Source organism: Anabrus simplex, chromosome 2 (genome assembly GCF_040414725.1).
Source record: "Anabrus simplex isolate iqAnaSimp1 chromosome 2, ASM4041472v1, whole genome shotgun sequence".
NCBI lineage: Eukaryota > Metazoa > Arthropoda > Insecta > Orthoptera > Tettigoniidae > Anabrus > Anabrus simplex.
Window position 1 is genome coordinate 443,700,902 of NC_090266.1, and position 19,727 is coordinate 443,720,628.

Consider the following 19,727-nt stretch of genomic DNA (forward strand, 5'->3'; position numbering starts at 1 on the left):
TAGGAAGCGCTCACTTAGGAATATATACAAGGAAAACTACTTATCTGATGGTAATGCAATTCTTATATGTTATAACCACATGTATTTGTAGTGTAATACTCAAGTTACAGTGTTTTTCAACCACCCAGAAAAACGTTCTTATCATTTTTCTAAAGCAACTCTTTCTCAGCCCAGGATAAAAGTACAACAGCAAACTTGGGCTTGTTTTGAAGCACTCAGTGATGGTTATCAGAAACTGCAACAACTGTAACTGTACAGTATGGTACCGAATCTATGAAGAGTAATGTTGAAAGGAGGTTTTGTGTACGCCGGACCGTGCGATTAACAGCAGGCAGGGTGGTGATATCGGGCGCAGTGTTGCCGCGTTCAGTAGTAATCACGCGCGCAACGAACACAGTACACTCGTTCCGGGCAGTTGTGCAACGGAATGCCCGTGGCTTTGGTTTGTCTGCAAGCTATTTTCAGTTGTCCTGTGTTCTGCATATTGGCCACGTCACTTCAAGATGCCTCTGAAACCGCCGTTATCAGAGGGTTAACTTGCAATGATTTTGAGTGCTATTTGTTTCTTTCAATGTGAGGGGGAAAAGTAGGGGACAAGAGGTTCCCTGTGTACAAGAAAGTGGCAGATTGTCTTGGATTATCGCTGTCGTCAGTGAAGAGAGTAGGAGCCAATTCAAAGGAGAATGATGGAAATACGTCATTCAGGTCAAGAAAGAAGCAGTGTGTGAGACCGGGGCGTCCAAAAATCCATCTCGATGATTTTACTTTGAGCACAATACGAAGAAATATGCACGATTTTTATATGAATAAGGTATTTCCTACAATTAAAAAGCCTCCGCATGAAACTGTTAGATTTTCCTGATGTGTCAATTTCTACGCTTTTGAAAGTAGTTCGAAGCTTGGGATTCCGATTCAAAAAACTAAACAGGAAATCAGTGCTAATGGAATCTGTGACAGTTGCTGCATCCCGACATACCTACCTTAGACGAATTAGAGACTTAAGAGCACAGGGATAAAATATCTTCTTTACAGACGAGACCTGGTGCGGACAGAACCATACTATGTAATATGGGTAGCAAGAAAACGTGGATGATGCTTTAGAAAACAACTTTGACAACTATAAAATGTACAGAGGGTTCATTCAGCAAATTTATGGATGGCATGGAGGGTTCAAAACACCGTCTGGTGCTGGGAAACGCATCATAATTTTACACATCGGAAGTGAAGAAGGATTTCTTGACGGTGCAGAACTTTGTTTTATTGGCAAGAAAAGAAGGGGTGATTACCACAATGAGATGATCTCGACTCATTATGAAGAATGGTTCACTAAAGTCTTGAGCTTATTGCCTCAAAGGTCGGCTGTCGCTACAGATCAAGCTCCATATCATATGATGGACGATCCTTCATCTAAAAACCCGAACATGTCATGGCTGAAACCTGAAATTATATCCTGGATAACATCAAAAAATATTTCACTACCACCTGGAGTTGACGTTATAAAAAATTAACGAAATCAGAGCTGATTGTCGTTGCCAGGCCTTATTTTCAAACACCGGTAAAGACGCTGGAACAACTGACTAAACGACTTCGACCAGATGTACAGCTTGTTTGGTTACCAGTGGCCCATTGCGAGCTTAATTCAATCGAGCTCATTTGGGCTTACGTAAAAGGGAAAATAGAAAAAACAAATATGGCTAACATTTAAAAAATGGTAGAGGTATGGGAGCAATTAACGCTTTGTGCCGAGAAGCCTTACGTACCGTGGCCCCTGAACTCTGGAAGCAATGTGTTAAACACGCTAAGAAAATTGAAGACCACTACTGGGAAAAAGATGGACTGTCTGAAAACGTCCCTTATTTTGAGCCAGTCATAATCAACATGAATGACAGCAGCACCGTTTCATCGGAACACAGTGATTTTTCAGACTAAAAAAATTGATAGAATTAAATATTGTAAATATATGTAAATAATAATGCAAATAACTCATGTAAAAATTGTACAGTGTGATATTTCTAAATTAGGAAGTCAACCATTTTTAAACCTGCCTTTGAAGGTCCAAAGCCCGTATGAGAAAAGGTGATGGGAAGTGGAATTTATAAGAAGAAATAAAATTAAATGTTGAAAATTAACGAAAAGCTGTTTTCGTTGCGCGCGTGATTACTACTGAACGCGGCAACACTGCGCCCGATATCACCACCCTGCCTGCTGTTAATCGCACGGTCCAGCGTACACAAAACCTCCTTTCAATATTACTCTTCATAAATTCGGTACCACACTGTGCGGTTACTGTTGTTGTAGTTTCTGATAACCATCACTGAGTGCTTCAAAACAAGCCCAAGTTTGCTATTGTACGTTTATCCTGGGCTGAGAAAGAGTTGCTTTAGAAAAATGATAAGAACTTTTTTCGGGGTGGTTGAAAAACATTGTAACTTGAGTATTACACTTCACATACATGTGGTTATATCATATAAAAATTTAATTACCACCAGACAAGTAGTTTTCCTTGTATATAGCCCTAAGTGAGCGCTTCCTAGAGAAGAAGCCAAAAACCCGGGCAATATTTATTATAACCACAAATAAAAAATATGTAGTGAACGTCGAAAACAATGTGTCTTATATACACTAATGTAGAATTAAACAAGGAAAATATTGGTATAACTCGCATTGTAATAGGCCTATTGGTTCGTTTGTAATTAAAGCCTAAACTCGGGTGTCCATAATAAAAAATCCGACAGTAGACATATGTCCATAACAATAGTGTACAGCATCCATCTTGCCTAACAGCCCTTGCGTCAGTTCCCAAAAGTTACGCTAATAAAACGAATAGGTCCAAAGTTACAAAGGAGCCCCTGACCGTAGCTCTCTAGGCATTCAGTAGATCCATAAGTATAGTGTATAGTGCTATATTTTTAGTTAGGTTAAGCTTGGGAGTAAATCCGAGCCTGTAAGTTTACGTTTTCACTCGTAGGTATTGAACTTTGGTCTGTAAGGTTAACGCCCTAGTGAGGTTAAGCCTGGAGTTGAATCCGAGCCTGTGAGGTTAAGCTCGCACACGTAGCCAGCCGCCCTACTTTTCAAATTGCCCGCACTGTGACGGCACAGCTCCGGGTGGAGCAGGTCTCTCCCAGGTGCGTGAGAGGAGGCGGCGGCTGAAGCTCTCAAAATCTACTACTTGTGACGTAGAGGAAAATGTGTGTTAATGTGGTGGAATTCATGGGACGAAACGAACGCCAAGTCCCTCAGTCAAGGGAATTAACTGTTCATAATTACAATCTTAGAATCGACCCTAATACGCTGTAGCCCGAAGCCCAAGTTGCTGTTAGCCACGAAGCCGATCTGTCTTAACGTGACAAGATGTATTTTTTCTCTTCCCAATGTGCTCGATAGAGGACCTCACTTAGAAGTGCTGAATTATTTTTATATCATACAGTAATGAGATATGAATAGTTTTAAATGACCTTTTAATTGGAGCTCTTACCGAGCTCGATAGTTGCAGTCGCTTATATGCGGCCAGTATCCATTATTCGGGAGATAGTAGGTTCGAACCCCACTGTCGGCAGCCCTAAAAATGGTTTTCCGTGGTTTCCCATTTTCATACCAGGCAAATGCTGGGGCTGTACCTTAATTAAGGCCACGGCCGCTTCCTTCTCACTCCTAGCTCTTCCCTGCCCCATTGTCGCCATAAGACCTATCTGTGTCGGTGCGACGTAAAGCAACTCGCAAAAAAAAAAAAAAAAAAAAAAATTGGAGCACATATTTTCGCCTGTGTTTATAGAATAACTTTTACGGAAACATGTGAAATGAAATTTTTCAAAGTGAATTTGTACCTTTAGAGACCTAGCTACCACGTCAGTACTTACTGAACACGAGCTCCAAGGGGGCAGGGATAATTACTATTGCCTTATTTTAACACAGCCGGCTGAGTACCTCGGACGGTAGAGCGCTGTCCTTCTGAGTCCAATTTGGCAGGTTCGATCCTGGCTCAGTCCGGTGGTATTTCAAGGTGCTCAAATTTTGTGAATCTTGTGTCAGTAGGTTTACTGGCACGTTGATGAACTCCTGCGGAATAAAATTCCGGCACATCACCGTCTCTGAAAACCATAATTGCAGTCAGAGGGAAGTAAAATCAATAACATTATTATTAATAAGACAATAATTGGAAAGGGGATGTATATGATTATAAGTTCACTAGCTTGTAAAAAAGAAATGGATATTATCTGAGTGCTGTTCAAGAATGTTCAATATGAAGTCTACAAGCTCACACAAGAAAGCCAGTGTGTTCCTTGGAAACACAAATATCAATAGAAATTCACTCTGAGTCACATGAATGAAAAATTAAATGGCATATGGTTTTTGGTGCCGGGAGTGTCCGGGGACATGTTCGGGTCGCCAGGCGCAGATCTTTTGAGTTGATTCCCGTAGGTGACCTACGTCTCGTGATGAGGATGGAATGATGATGAATACAAAACATACACCCAGACCACGTGCCAGCGAAATCAACCAATGATGGTAAATATTCCCGACCCTGCCGGGAATCGAACCCAGGACCCCTGCGACTAAAGGCCAGAACGCTAACCATTTAGCCATGGAGCCGAACTCTCAGCCGCATGATTATATTGGATTCGAGTAAGCATGGTCAAACTGGCACTAAAAATACTACAGGAATGCAAATACGTGTAAAAGAACATAATTGCAAACTATTAAAACGAGGAAAAGTAATATTAGCCGAATGTTCATGAAATAAAAATCACAGAATATTGTTGAAAGACACTAGTGTACTACCTGTGACGTCAAACAACGATGCCAGACTGCGAAGAGAATGAAATGTATCAGTACCAGTTTTTCTTTTTTAAATAAGAGAACTATACGACAACAGAATGTGATTACCTTTTCTCAATAGAATTTAGCAGCGCTTGCTCTATAACAACTTATCCTTGAGAACATACCGGAAAGACCCCATCTCACTCCACGTAGTGAACCCATGATGAAGCTCAGAGTAGTATTGGGCGGGACCAGAAACCACTGAACAAGCCTAGTAAACAAACAATCAAGAGAAACCCCATGGCACTGCAGCCCTCATGGACCTTGCCCAACCAAGTGGCTCAACCTGAAGATCTGCAGATTGCAAGGTGAGGCGTGGTACACAATGAATTATATCGGCCGTTATTCCGGTTTTTCTACACCGGCGCAGCTGTCTCATTGTCACGTAGGCTGAGATGACCTCGAATCAGCCCTCGGATCCAGGTAAAAGTCCTTGACCTGGCCGGAAATCGAACCCGGGGACTCCGGGTGTGAAGCAGGCACGCTACGCCTAGACGATGGGGCTGGGAATCGTAGTAAAACTCACCTTTAATCACATCGTTATGCTGCAGACTAGAAAGTTTCAGAGAACTTCATGATCCACACCTTAGCCGGGCGGAGTGGCTCAGTCGGTTAGGGCGCTGGCCTTCTTACATTAATATGGCAGGTTCGATCCTGGCTCACACCGGTGATATTTCAAGGTTCTTAAATTCGTCAGCCTCATGGCGGTAGATTTACTAGCACGTAAATGGACACCTGCTGGACAAGATTCCGCCACCTCGGCGTCTTCGAAATCCGTTAAAGTAGCCAGTGGGACATAAAAACCAAAAACATTATTAATTTGATTCTCAGCTCATTGAGAGTTACGAACGCTTATAACAACATTGTCAAGGCGGAGAGGTTCTGTTAGTCATTTCGAAGATGCCTACCGCACTTGTTGCACCAGTCAATACTTCAACATGTTTTAACAACCCAAAAGGTTTCTCTGGAAGTGTATTTCGTTTAATCACGTCCTTAAAACACCTGAGTTACCGTGCGAGTTGGCCGTGCGGTTAGGAGCATCAGCTGTGAACTTGCATCCGGGAGATTGTGGGTTCGAACCCCACTGTCGGCAGCCCTGAAGGTGGTTTCCGTGGTCTCCCATTTTCACACCAGGCAAATGCTGGGGCTGTACCTTAATCAAGGCCACGGCCGCTTCCTTCCCATTCCTAGGCCTTTCCTACCCCATCGTCGCCATAAGACCTATCTGTGTCGGTGCGACGTAAAACAAATAGCAAAAAATAAACTCCTGAGTTATTATTCCTGCCTCTCACTTTGTAATTATCAAGGGCTGCTTCCTCGGAGTGACAGCTATATCGTTGCTGCGCGAGCAGCACTACGTTTCTGACAATACCCTTCCTGCCCATTACTTTCCTTAAGACGCGCCACGCCTCTCAGCCACGTACGGATATGCAATTCATTACAACAATTTTCGTTGTGTTCATTTTCCTATGTTCATATGTAAAGGAAAATGAACCTTGTATGTATTCACGTATCTGTATTGAACCCATGACTTTTGTGCCCTAAGAACATTATGCATAAATTAACAATGAAACTAAAAGTTGGATTCTTGATAGCATGGATTTGACGCGTGACGAGGGGGTGATTACCTTCGGTCCCACGCTCTGGGGTACGTGACGTCAGCCACACGTGTCGACGGCGGAAGAAGCTCAAGTCATTTTTGTGAACTATATCAAAGCGCGTGTACATGGCGTGACCCAAGCCGAGTCAAAAAAATATAGTGCCTATCAAAGGGGGTCAATCATCTCACAAATCGAACCCGTAAAAATTTTAAATGTCCATGAACACTACCGCCAGAAATGTAGCAAGCATGTAGTCACTTTCAAAACTCTTGAAATTACAGTTCAGTTAAGTCAGAAAATTTATAGAAATTTTCTTGGCGGCAAAGGGAGATATCCGAAGAGAAGGGGTAACTGCTATATATATGAAGGGACGCCATGACGAAGTCTCCTTCTCCGGCATTTGTGATACAAAGCGGACGAAAAATTGTTGAGCTGCTCTGCGAAATCAAACCAACGAAAGTAGACTGAGTTCAACTGCAGATTTTAGCCATTGTGGCTAGGTCTTGTCTCCATGAGGAGATAGTTTTCTTGAGTGAAATAATTGTACCAGATAGGACGGTCAAAGTACTGAATAAATTCTAGTGTGATTAAGTAATTCGTGTGCGGAAATAATTATAGTCCATCGTGTGCGCTCAGCAAACAAGTGAAGGGTATTTTCTTTTTTTTATGCTTTATTCCAGAAAACCTGAAGAAACATAATGATCTGTACAGCCATGAATGTAAAAATGGCTAAATTAAATGCCAGGGTCGCAGGTGAGCCCTATGAAGAACAATGGTGTGACTACATGAGGTAGGTGACTTTCCATCTTACTACCTCTTATATCTTGTCTCATGATCTCTAAAAGTGTATTTGAATGGGGATATACGACGCAGTGGTCACCCCTACTAAGTTTTGTAAATATGAGAATACGACTAAAAGAGTCATTTGTTTTATTTTCCACTTGGATAAAATTTTTGAAATCTTGCGAGTGCCGTGTAATGTTGTAAAAGTTATTGAATAGGGTTCCGAAGTGATATCACGTCCAATGTAGATCGTCATCCGTGTGAGTGTACTGCCTATATTTTGTGATGCCAAATTAAGATGTTCAGTCGACGTAAATTTTTCCTGTCTGCAATTTGAGTTAATAATGTAGAAATCCATGGTCACTCATTTTCAATCGAGTGGAAGCGCGCTGTCGGGTGAGAACCTAGGGTGATGAATTTGGTCACGGAGAGAAACTTTTTTCTAGGCCCATTTTAAACTGTGTCTGACTGACAATAAAAGATCTAGTAGAATGTTTCAGTCATTTTCTCGTAAAAATCAAGTTATTAAATACGATATCCTTTATGCGAAGTTATTCATGATTAATGCATTGTGCGATATTAGACGTCGAGATTTCTAGTAAGGATTTTATTTCAGTTCTTTGTCGATGATAATTGTGGAGCTGGGAAACAGAGGTTAGTTTTGTTGGTATGAGATTTGTGAATCAGGTTGGACCTGTCATTGAAGCCGGGACACGGAAGCCCGAGGAATGTTTTATATGAGTTGAGATGAGATGTGCGAATCAGGTTAGAGTCCTGTCATTGAAGCCGGGACACGATAGCCTGAGGTATATTTTATAATGTTGGGAATGGAAAGAAATACATAGAAATCCATAGCAGTGTTAATTTGCGACGCGTATAATTAGTGTGGGCATCTTGAAGCATAATCTGTGCATTTTGTTGGTTAGAATATCATATTTGTTTAATTTTGTCGGCAGAGTTTAAAGAGAGCATTTTGATAAGCCAGTCAACTGGAACAAACCAGGTGTTTCATGTTACTGCCAAGCGGACTTGGGGACGAGAGGCCTCAGCTGTGATAACGGGACAGGCGTAGAATTGAGATTGTACTGTATTCTCGGTCGGGGAAAACGTTAAAATGCTGGATTTAGTTGAAATTCATAGCCGGTAATGATCTGAGTATTGTGAAATACTGTAAAATTTGTTTAATTGGGGACGTAATGAACATTTGAAATCACGAACTTTGAGTATAAGGAACAGAGTAACCAAATTCAGGGTTGTGATGATCGGTTTGTCTGTGAGGGGTGTGCAAAATTCATAAATGGTATGACGAGAGATGACATCGTAACTATATGGCGAGTTGTTTGGTTTGTACGTAGATTATTAGGATATCCAAGTGTTAATAACGGTTAGGACTAGATTAGATTTTAAAAGTGTGAGATCAGGAGACAAGATATATAACTGGACATGAATTATGTAACAATTCTTTTCTAGCCAGGTAAACATCACAAGATTGAATTTACATCACAGCAATGTAGGAATTTGTGAAGAAACCAGAGTCCGCGGAGATAAAATTTACTGTTCTTTAACATTTCGATAAAACATTTAAATTTATTTAATTATTAAATTCAGTGAAACCGCATTTTGAAATAACTTTAATCAAGCGAATAACTTGGAGATGCATTCTGGAAATTTTAGTTTGTTTTTCTGGGGGAATATTTAAATATAAAGTAACGATTAAGGGGACATATCCGAAGGAAATGGATTTTACTGCCACAAAGTTTGTGAGCATTGCTATTGTTGTAATTATTGAACTTTGATTGATTGAGCAGTGAATGTGCTGGGATAGTAAAGTGGAAACTTTGGTCATCAACCGATGTAACTTAATTGTGTTTAGCCTTCAGCCTAGAAACTTGGATGGTCAGGGGGTCATCAACCCCAGTGACTTGGATTAGGGCCATATGCCATTGTAGCATCATTTCCTTGCGGTCATCATCCACAATGACTTTAAAGTAACTTAGAAGATTAGATGTCGGTCCATGACATAGACGCAGGTCGCATCGATTCAATTAAGGGTCCATGTCGTAGAACCACTGTGTGGCTCACACCGATTGGACGGCCTTAATTATACCCAGAGTCCAGAGTTCGTGTTACGAGGGCTGGACCATAACGCATCACTATGATGGTACATGTGGTATCACATGGAAGCCGAATTTAAGGATTTCCAGACTTTCCTTTCTTAAATGATTAATAATTGAGACAATGGTTTCTAGTATGAATGCCCGTCAGGCAGTTACGTTAAAGTCTCACACCAGTGTTCTGACGTTTATGTAAAAATGATTGTGGTGTCCAGTGGACACAATTGACTTCTATGATACCGTTGACATATCAGATTGCTTCAGAATTTTCCTGAATAAATAGGAATCTTTTAAACAGACCTTTCATTCCAGTAGATAGATTAGAATTACTGAACCCTACCTTTACCTCAGCAAGTGACGAAGAACCCGATACGACCCAAGAGACAGATCTCATGAACTTTGCTGATAGGTAAGAAAGGTAGGTATCCCTCTATATCGACCTAAAGGTTTCAGAATGTATCTATACTTTTTTATCAATGTTTTTGAAATTTTTACAATGAAATACTTGCATTTACGCAAGATATTTATACTATAAAAATTTCACACTTAAGGTACCGTTTCCTAAATAATTGAAAAAACTCCAAAATTTTGCATAAATTTCCAAAAATCATAGCTTTCTGGAAAATAGTTCAATTCTAATTATTTTCGCGCATAATTCATCCTAATAACGCCTATAATGTGGTTAACTAAACATAATATAAGACTTTACTGATATCATATTTTTTATAATATATTTTTCATGGCGGCCAAAATTTTAGATTATTAAAATTTGTATTTCATTTGGTACCTTTTTATTATAGTCTTATTTATTATTATGTTTAGTTCAAAACGTTCTACTTTTAATAAGCTCCAATTGGACATATCAATGTATTCTATAACTTAAAATTTGAAGACGTTATGATTTCTTGAAATATGAAAACTCTGGAGAAATTCACTGTGTGGAAATTTGAACGTGAATCTTATTTCGGGATTGAAATTACTTACTTTGACTAATTAAAACCCTCCTGACGCATAAGTGCAGGCCCTGTCGTGTAGGGGTAGTGTGTCTACCTCTTACCCGGAGGATCCGGGTTCGATTCCCGGCCAGATCCGGGATTTTTACCTGGACCTGAGGGCTGGTTCGAGGTCCACTTAGCCTACGTGATTAGAATTGAGGAGCTACCTGACGGTGAGATAGCGGTCCCGGTCTAGAAAGCCAGGAATAACGGCAGAGAGGATTCCTCATGCTAACCACACGACACCTCAAACTCCGCACGCCTTCGGGCTGAGCAGCTGTCGCTTGGTAGGCCAAGGCCCTTCAAGGGCTGTAGTGCCAGTGGGTTTGGTTTGGTTTGCTGCATAAGTAGGTCCCTATTATTGTAGTATTTTGCCCTCTTTGAGTCGTTTTCTTCCTCAGATACTTTCAGTGGTAACATCAGCCAGAATCTTGACATGTTCAGTATATACTGCAGGTGCGGGCGGTGGAGGTAAATTCAAAATATACGAAAATTTTCTTGTTTCACTTCGCCCACAACCATTGAAGCGTATCCCATACACAATTCTTCTATTAATTTCAGGAATGTGACCAATTCTCCTTGATGTACACTGAGGTTCAGACTGAAAATCATTACTACTACACACCAAACTAACAAAAAAAAGCCCAATTTGTTTACAGAAGTTTTTCAGAGATATTGATCCACATTTCATATAGACAGGACATACCAGCAAAGATAACAATTTTTCTACACATTCCACACTAAATATAATGTTAAAACTACCTTGAGAATCACCACAATTACTGTCATAATGCGAAGTGAAAAGTTTTTGACTCAGAAGCACTACTGACACTGGGAAGTTTTTTTTTATTGTTCTCATTTTGGACTACTGTCTCAATAATATTTTGTTTATTCATTGTATTCTTATTTCGATAGCAACGGCACTTTCTTTTATAGCCACTATGTCTATTACTACCCATTATTCACTTAGCAGAAGTTAGTTACTCGATATAAACACAAATAACACAGCACATGGCAGTCATGGTTGGATTGCACAGCATTTATGCAAGATTCAACATTCCTTCTCCGGAGATACATCATATGACAACCAATACTATATTTTGGTTCACAAAGGTACTACATGGGGAAACACCAGTGAAATGTATTGAAATGTAATTATGTGGAAAAATCTGCTTGAGTATGGAAAGCTAGTGAATGTTAGCACCTGACCACGCCCCCAGAGCAGAGAAATCATGAACGCAGTGGTCCATTTAAATGCAATTTACGGCATTTCCGTATGTCTCAGGTCAATGATACTTACATACTTGTTAACTAGAAATTCCAGGCTTTCATTTGACATCAAAATCCAAATATTGATTATTTTGATCTAAATCGCATTTTCAAACGTGAATACATACCTTAAGACTCGCCACGCCTCTCAGCCACGTACGGATATGCAATTCATTACAACAATTTTCGTTGTGTTCATTTTCCTATGTTCATATGTAAAGGAAAATGAACCTTAAATTTCATTACATTGTAGGAGAGCATAAATACATCTTTAAACAACCATTCGCCGACCTCGGTAGCTACAGTCGTTTAAGTGCAGCCAGTATCCAGTATCCAGGATATAGTGGATTCGAACCCCACTGTCGGCAGCCCTGCAAATTGTTTTCCGGGGTTTCACATTTTCTCACCATGCAAATGCTGGTGCTGTACCTTAATTAATGGCAAGGGCATTTCCTCCCCACCCCTAGTCCTTTCCTGTCCCACCCTCGGCCTAAGACCTATCTGTGTCGGAGCGACGTAAAGCAACTTGTAAAAATGCATCCCAACTCTGTGGTATATTGGGGTTAATTTTCTTTTAATAAGAACGTGGAGTACATCAGACATTCGTGCGTGTCTGTCTATATGCAATAACATTTGGTTTGGGAATCGGGGAAAGTGCCTATTTAACTACGTAAAACTATACAACTTTCAAATATTCACAAGGGTGTAGTAAGTGTGGAGGTGTCTGGACACAAGTAAGCACACAATGGTCACTTTTAATGCCGGTATTGAGATCTAAATGAACGGAATATTCGCCTCAGACTTTTGGTATATTCCAGAGTTATAACAGGCATTAGAAGTGTTTGAGGTACGGCTATGATTTACGAATGTTTTAGATTGCTTGTCCACCTGTGGATTTTACACCATTCATCCATCGTTACTAAAACTTTCAGTGCCAAATTCTAACCTAGTATACGTATTTACACCAACTCACTGTAGATACCAATGCATTTAGACTAGCCGGGCGGAGTGGCCCAGACGGTGAAGGCGCTGGCCTTCTGACCCCAACTTGGCAGGCTCGACCCTGGCTCAATCCGGTGAAATTTGAAGGTGCTCAAATATGTCAGCCTCGTGTCAGTAGATTTACTGGCACGTAAAAGAACTCCTGCGGGACGAAATTCCGGCACCTCGGCGTCTCCGAAAACCATAAAAGAAGTTAGTGGGACGTAAAGCAAGTAGCATTATTTATTACATTTAGACTATTCCTGTTGCGTTATTGTTTCTTCGTTACATTGGATGATTAGCACCATAATATATGGATATCGGAAAAATTCCTCCAACTGAAAGACCTTCTTTACTGAACATTTCTAGATACCTACTTAAAGTGCTGCCCCGTTGGTATGACTTTATTCCCTTTCTGCATTGACTTAGAAGAGTAATTCTTATACCTAGATTTATAGATGCTGTTATGAATTTTTGTCAGATGGCACCATACGATTCTCACCAAATGTTATTCCTACTCAGTAAAATTCACAAAAAATCCTGAAATCTTCTGCCTGAACAAGAGAAGTGTGTACTGAAATAACATGTACTAAGTGGCTCAAACAAAAGGTATTATTAAAGACTACTGGCCTGTCTCGGCTATAGCTGCGAACAAAGACTAAAAGCGAGCGTGAGAAAAGTACTGAAGTCCAGAAGACCATTATTTGCCTTTCAACTTACAAATCAGTTGTGACTACACGTATGAAATTTTTACGACCGGATGCCCTTACTGATGTCAACCACATCTGAGGAGTTAATGAGATGAAATTAATGATGTTATGTATGATAGTAGAAAGGGAGAGGGTGAAGCCCAGTGCCGGCAGGTAACCTAGTTCTGTCGAATAGCACCGACGTGTCTGCTTAAGGCATTACATTCCCATCCGACAGATGAACAGCGTCATGTGGAATGCAGTCCATTCTTTTTAAAGCATTTTAGTGGGTAATGCATTGTTTACTGGAGGAAGTCGCAACACTTTAGGTATCAGTATCGAAAAGGATAAGGAATTTCTAAATAACGAAAGGATTACAGCAACTTATATGTTCGAAGGATTAACATAGGTAATTCATTGAAAACATCAAAGGTGAAATACATCACTTCCATATTTTAGAAACATTCTGTCACCGAAACTGAAATTGTGGATTTTACAAGCGTCCAGTGGCTGACATAACAACGATTTGATTCAAACCTCGAAATAGCTCAGGAAGACACTGAATTGCATGCGTGATGAGAATACTGTGGCCTGGAATGTTTAAACAATGAAAAATCATCAAAAGTTGATATATAAATATTGAAGAATGTAAGATATTAATTGCAATGAAGTAACATTTCTTTTAGTGTATTATGTATGTTAACAAACAGGAAATTTTAGTTTACACTTTTCAGCTGGTATTTTATTTACACATGTCCTTAATACTGAAGCAAGTCTCTGTATAGGCCTACCCTTAATAGTAAGGTAAATCTTGTAATATCGAAACAGTGGTTTTCAATTTCCACAGGCCAATTTTCCACAATGTTTCAATGAACTCTACAATGCTGGGCAGTGCTGAAAATTTGAAAACGAGAAGCCTTTTTTCCTATTCCATAAAACTTTGTTCATTTATCCATATGGACGTTTGGAATAATGGAACACGATTATTAAACTAAGAAATAGAAAATGTTATATTAAACATATGAGGTTTGACTTCAGTTTACTCAATGACAGGTTTGGCTGTACCAATTTCTTAAGGAAACTTCCATTTATACAAAGCGTATCATAATAGCTGTTCCAAACTGTAAAGCCACTACTCTGCAAACAAGAAGTTGGACAATTAATACTCACACAAGAAACTACCAGCTCCGGTATAGGAGCTTATGTTTAGATGGAAATAGGAGAGTCTTGCCTTGTTAATATAAGGCTACTGGGCGCACACCTGAGCTCTACAAAAGTTTATCAAAGTTAGAAGGTAGAATCATGTGCTATTGTTACCACTTAGAAGCGAGGGACAACGTCATCTTCCAGACGTAGAAGCTACTTTACTTCAGCAATTGATACAAATAAAAATGTATACGTAATCACACCCTAAAATCCTGTTCAACGGATGCTAACTTATGAATTAGGTGATTAGTCACTTATAGACTAGATTCCTTCTTCCTTCTTAGTGATATTTTTAGTACAATTATAACAACTGGGTGCAGTAAAGTTTCTGTTCCGATTAATTCTTCAGACAACATTACTTAGCGTGTTGCTGAGGTAATTATGGTGACTCATGACGACATGAAACATACATGCCGCAAGTTACGGTAGTTTTAGGGAGAGCGTATATCATACGTATTTACTTTTGCAAATTATGCATTTGACAACTTGTTGCTGAAGACGGGTTCAAATAAGTAACCACTTTATTTAACGTATTGAACATGAATCCAATTAACAGTTTTTTGAGCAATTAATGTGTACAAGTGAGGAACGCTTTGGCTGAGAAGTAATTCTAGTAAGATTACCTTTCTTGGACAGAGCCAATATTTGCTGACATCGGTAACTGTTTATTTAATTGCGTATACTTCCTTTCCTGCCGGATTATTCCGTAATGCATCATGTAAAAAAAATGATTTTCGTAACGTTGACATAAGGAATATTTCCGTACTGTCGAATACGAAGAAAAAAGCACGATTTTGTAGGAATTCGGGATGAAACGCCAAGTTATACAACTCGTACCAATATCACTGAAAAATAGTTTTCAAAGTTTAAGTTTCATTGTACACAGATAAAAGTTGGAACGGAACGAATCTATTTATTTTGACTTGATATCCTCTGATCTTTAATCTTAGAGCTCTGAGGACATATATTTTTGAATAACAATATTGACAACATTACTGCCTGCAAGAGTAAGCGTAGAATGAGATCACTTAACTGCTGAAATTACAGTGGTATGATAAGTAAAGTGTCTTACTTAGGGACCGCAGTAAATGTACATATCATATGTAAGTTTGACTAATATTCAGATTTTCAGCGTAAGTCTGTTTCTGTTGGATCTCCAGCTGGGAACTACACGAGAGGGGGCAATCATCAGGAAGATGAATGCTGACATCCTACGAGTCGGAGTGAGGAATGTTAGAAATTTGTATCGTTGTGTTAGATTGGAGAATCTGAAAAGGGATATGGATAAACCTAATTTGGATATAGTTCGTATAAGGGAAGTACGTTGGCAGGAGGAGCAGGATACTTGGGCAGGCCACTACAGAATGTTCAACACGAAATCAAACAGGGGAAATGCAGAAGTTGGTTTAATAATGACTAAGGAAAATAGGGTAGCGGGTAAGCTACTAAGACCAGCGAACTGAAAAGATTATTGTCGTCACGATAGACACCAAACCAATGCCCAAAACAAATGCAGGCCTATATGCCCACTAGTTGGGCGGATGATGACGAAATCCAAAGAACATATGAAGAGACAAAAGATTGAATGCAATATGTAAAAGGTAACGAGAATCTGATTGTGATGCGGGACAGCAATGCAGCGGTAGGTCAAGGAAGAAAAGGTAATAAAGACAGAGAACTCGGGTTAGGAAAAAGGAATGAAAAAGGAAGCCGGCTGGTTGAATTCTGCGCCGATTTTAATTTAGTCCTTGTTACACTTGGTTCGAACATCACAAAAGAAGGCTGTATACGTGGGCGGAACCTGGAGACTCTACAAGAATCTGAAAAAAGGAAGGAATGCAAGGGGATGTTATCTAGACAAGCTGAAAGAAAAGAGTATGTGGGAATGTTTCCAGGAACATGTTGCTCAATGACCAAATGAAAAGAACTGAAGGAAACACAGTAGAGGAAGAATGAGCAATCGTGAAGATGATATCAGTAAAGCTGCTGAAGAAACCTTGGGAGGAATGGAAAGATCAACTTGGAATTAATGGATAATTCAGGATATCGATGGCTTACTTCTAAAACCTCGTATCTCCCAATGCACTTCCTATCCAATTTCTTCCTTAAGATTGGTCACTCCTCCCAGTCACAATTGGATGTACAGTCCATCAGAACAATTGTCGTTGTGTTCATTTTCCTATGGGTGTGTGTAAAGGAAAATGAACCTTAAATACGTTGAACTGTAGGAGTGCTAAAATTCTCCAGGAAAACAACACCTCTACTATACTGTACGGCAAGGTGCATTTCCCTTACACGTCTGCACAGGAAAATAAACACTACGAAAAATGTTCTGATGGATTGCATATAAATATGTGGCTGGGAGGTGTGACCAGTGTTAAGGTATATAATAGGGAGGAAGAACATTGTAACATACGAGGTTTTAGGAGTAAGCCGACGATATACTATACAGGATTTACGAACGACGAAAGTAAAAGAATGCAAAAAATGGGATGGCAAAAAGAATACAGGCGAATAATAATAATAATATTATTATTATTATTATTATTATTATTATTATTATTATTATTATTATTATTATTATTATTATTATTATTATTATTATTATTATTATTATTATTATTATTATTATTATTATGCTATTTGATTTACGTTCCAATATCTACTTTTACGGTTTTCGGAGAAGCAAGGGTACCGACACGAGGCTGACGAGCACCTTCAAATAATACCGGACTGAACCAGGATCGAAGCTACCATGTTGGGATCAGAAGACCAGCGCCTCAACCATCTAAGCAACTCAGCACAGCGAATGTAGATAGAAAGTACAGGACAGCTAAAGAATAATGGCTGAAAGGGAAGTGTAAGGATGTTGAAGGTTGTATGGTCCTAGGATAGGTAGATGTTTCATACAGGAAAATCAAGGAAACCTTTGGAGAAAGGAAAACTAAATGTATGAATATTAAGAGATCAAATGGAAAACTACTTCTAAGGAAGAGGATAAGGCAGAAATACGGCAGGAACATGTCCAACAATTGTATCTGGGTAGAGAAGTAGATGATAGGGTTCTACTGACACGAGGCTGACGTATTTCAGGACCTTCAAATACCGTCCGTCTGAGCCAGGATCGAAACTGCTAAGTTGGGATAATAAGTCTGGCGCCTCAACAGTTCTAGCAAACACCTCTGTAACACAAACGTGCAGTGAATATGTCTGCGTCGTTTAATAAGAAACGTTTCTATATGTTTACTAACCTTTGGAAGTCTACACTACAAACCTCTTATCTGATACCAAGAACCAGTAGACCGATTATCCAGAAGTTGATATTCATGGCTTCCATATATTTAAAAAATTGGGGTCGCATATTTTTCTGAGCCGCAGATGTTTCCTTTCAATAGATATTTTAGCTAGTGACAAATTAGTAGTACATAACAGGCACTATAGTAATACGGAATATCAGACAAATTTCTACTCGAAATAATTACGCAGAGCTGTCAATCCTTGAATTCCGGGTTCCCAAATGTGTAATATTGCTATGAAAGGCTATAATAAGTACAAGAACTCCATCACCATTAACAACAAGTACAAAGGTTTGTATGCACTACCGTTTATTACCGATATTCAAACGAAACCTCTGAAGAGTAGAAATATATTTGTTGTATATTTTCTTAATATTGTGTTCCCAGTATCACGTTAACTGTACCGGCCTTTAACTGCCAAGAAAGTTCGTAAATTGTTCCTTTCGTCTCGTTTCGTTAAAATTCCGCACAGAAATAAAAGAAGTGTGGAATTTTTACGAATCTTTCAGTTTTAGTTCCTGTGTCACAGGTATTCATTTTCTCTGAATTTCATAGATTCCCTCTCGGAATGTGTCAGTGGCAAGACTTTGTGTGCACTCTGAAGGACACCGTCTGCTTCACCCGGAAAAGTAGACAGGAGCCCAGTGTCTGCAGCGTACCAGCATATGGTGGTCAAAAGTGCGTGGGCTGTGAGAGTGGGCCAGCGGAGATACATGTAGGGCTTGGTTCGCCCTACGCCTGGCTGCTTACCCAGCGAAACGTAATAATCACATCGGCTTAACAGGCTTGCGACGCGATTGCCAACTTTACTGGGAGTAAAATTATTTTAAGAAAGACTTGTGCTCTTAGTTCCGATAGCTTTACGCTTTACGACTCAGAGCTCAGGAAATACTTTTGGTGTTGTTAAATAGTGGGGTCATGACATCAACACCCCATGACGATACACGACTTGGAGTAATAATACATTAATTACTGCTGCTCCAAATGTGTACTTGAATTCCTGTAGATAGTTGACGCACTGTGGGCTCGAGAGAGCTCTATTGTTTAATGATTGATAGTTTGTTTCAGAATTAAACAATGCTAGGAAGCCCTGTTTGTTTTACATAGTACATCTGTTGGTGAATGGCAAGAGAGTAAAACATAATACATTATACCATAAAAGCAAATACTAGAGTAGTGCATTCAGACTGTACTGAATGAATGAATACGCGATTTGGGTTATGTAGTCGTCAGTTTACATCTGGGAGATAGTGGGTTCGAACTTAAATTGATGGCAGCCCTGGTTTCTCCATTTGAACACCAAGCAAATGCTGGGGCTGTAAGGCCACAGCCGTTACCTTCCCAGTTATAGCCCTTCCCTCTTCAATCGTCACCGTAAGACCTGTCCGTGTCGGTGCGACGGAAAATAAATACTGTAGTAAAGAAATAAATTTAGGTTGTGTGTGAGAGATTATGATAGACTGCATATCGCATTCATAATAATCCTAACAAGTAACTGAAGGTCAACAAAGTACGGGAAGAGGGGGAAAAGTACTGTGCATTTAATTAAATGTAATGTTTAACAGACAGGCATATGAATGTAACACTAGGTAAACAATAATGGCAAAAGGAACCTATCTCAAGACTCACTGCCTGCGGTTCAATTTTCTAACCATAATATCATGCATAGTCCTAAATTTAATCATTAGTCATGTGTCCTTAAACTATGGTGCTACGTGACAATGTGTGATTTGTTGGAATCATATACAGGTTGTTACGGGTATGCGTGCAGATATTTCTCGTAGCAATCGAGAATGATGTGTAGAACCACTATAAATAAATTGTTTAGTAATCTTTGGAAGTTACTTTCGTGAGCAAAGGCATATGACGTTTTTAGAGAAGTTACTAAAACCTGTCCACGATAACAGCTAAGGGATGGTGCTACTGAGTCATGACAAGTTTTGTTAAATCCTTGCCAAACTGGGTTTGTTCA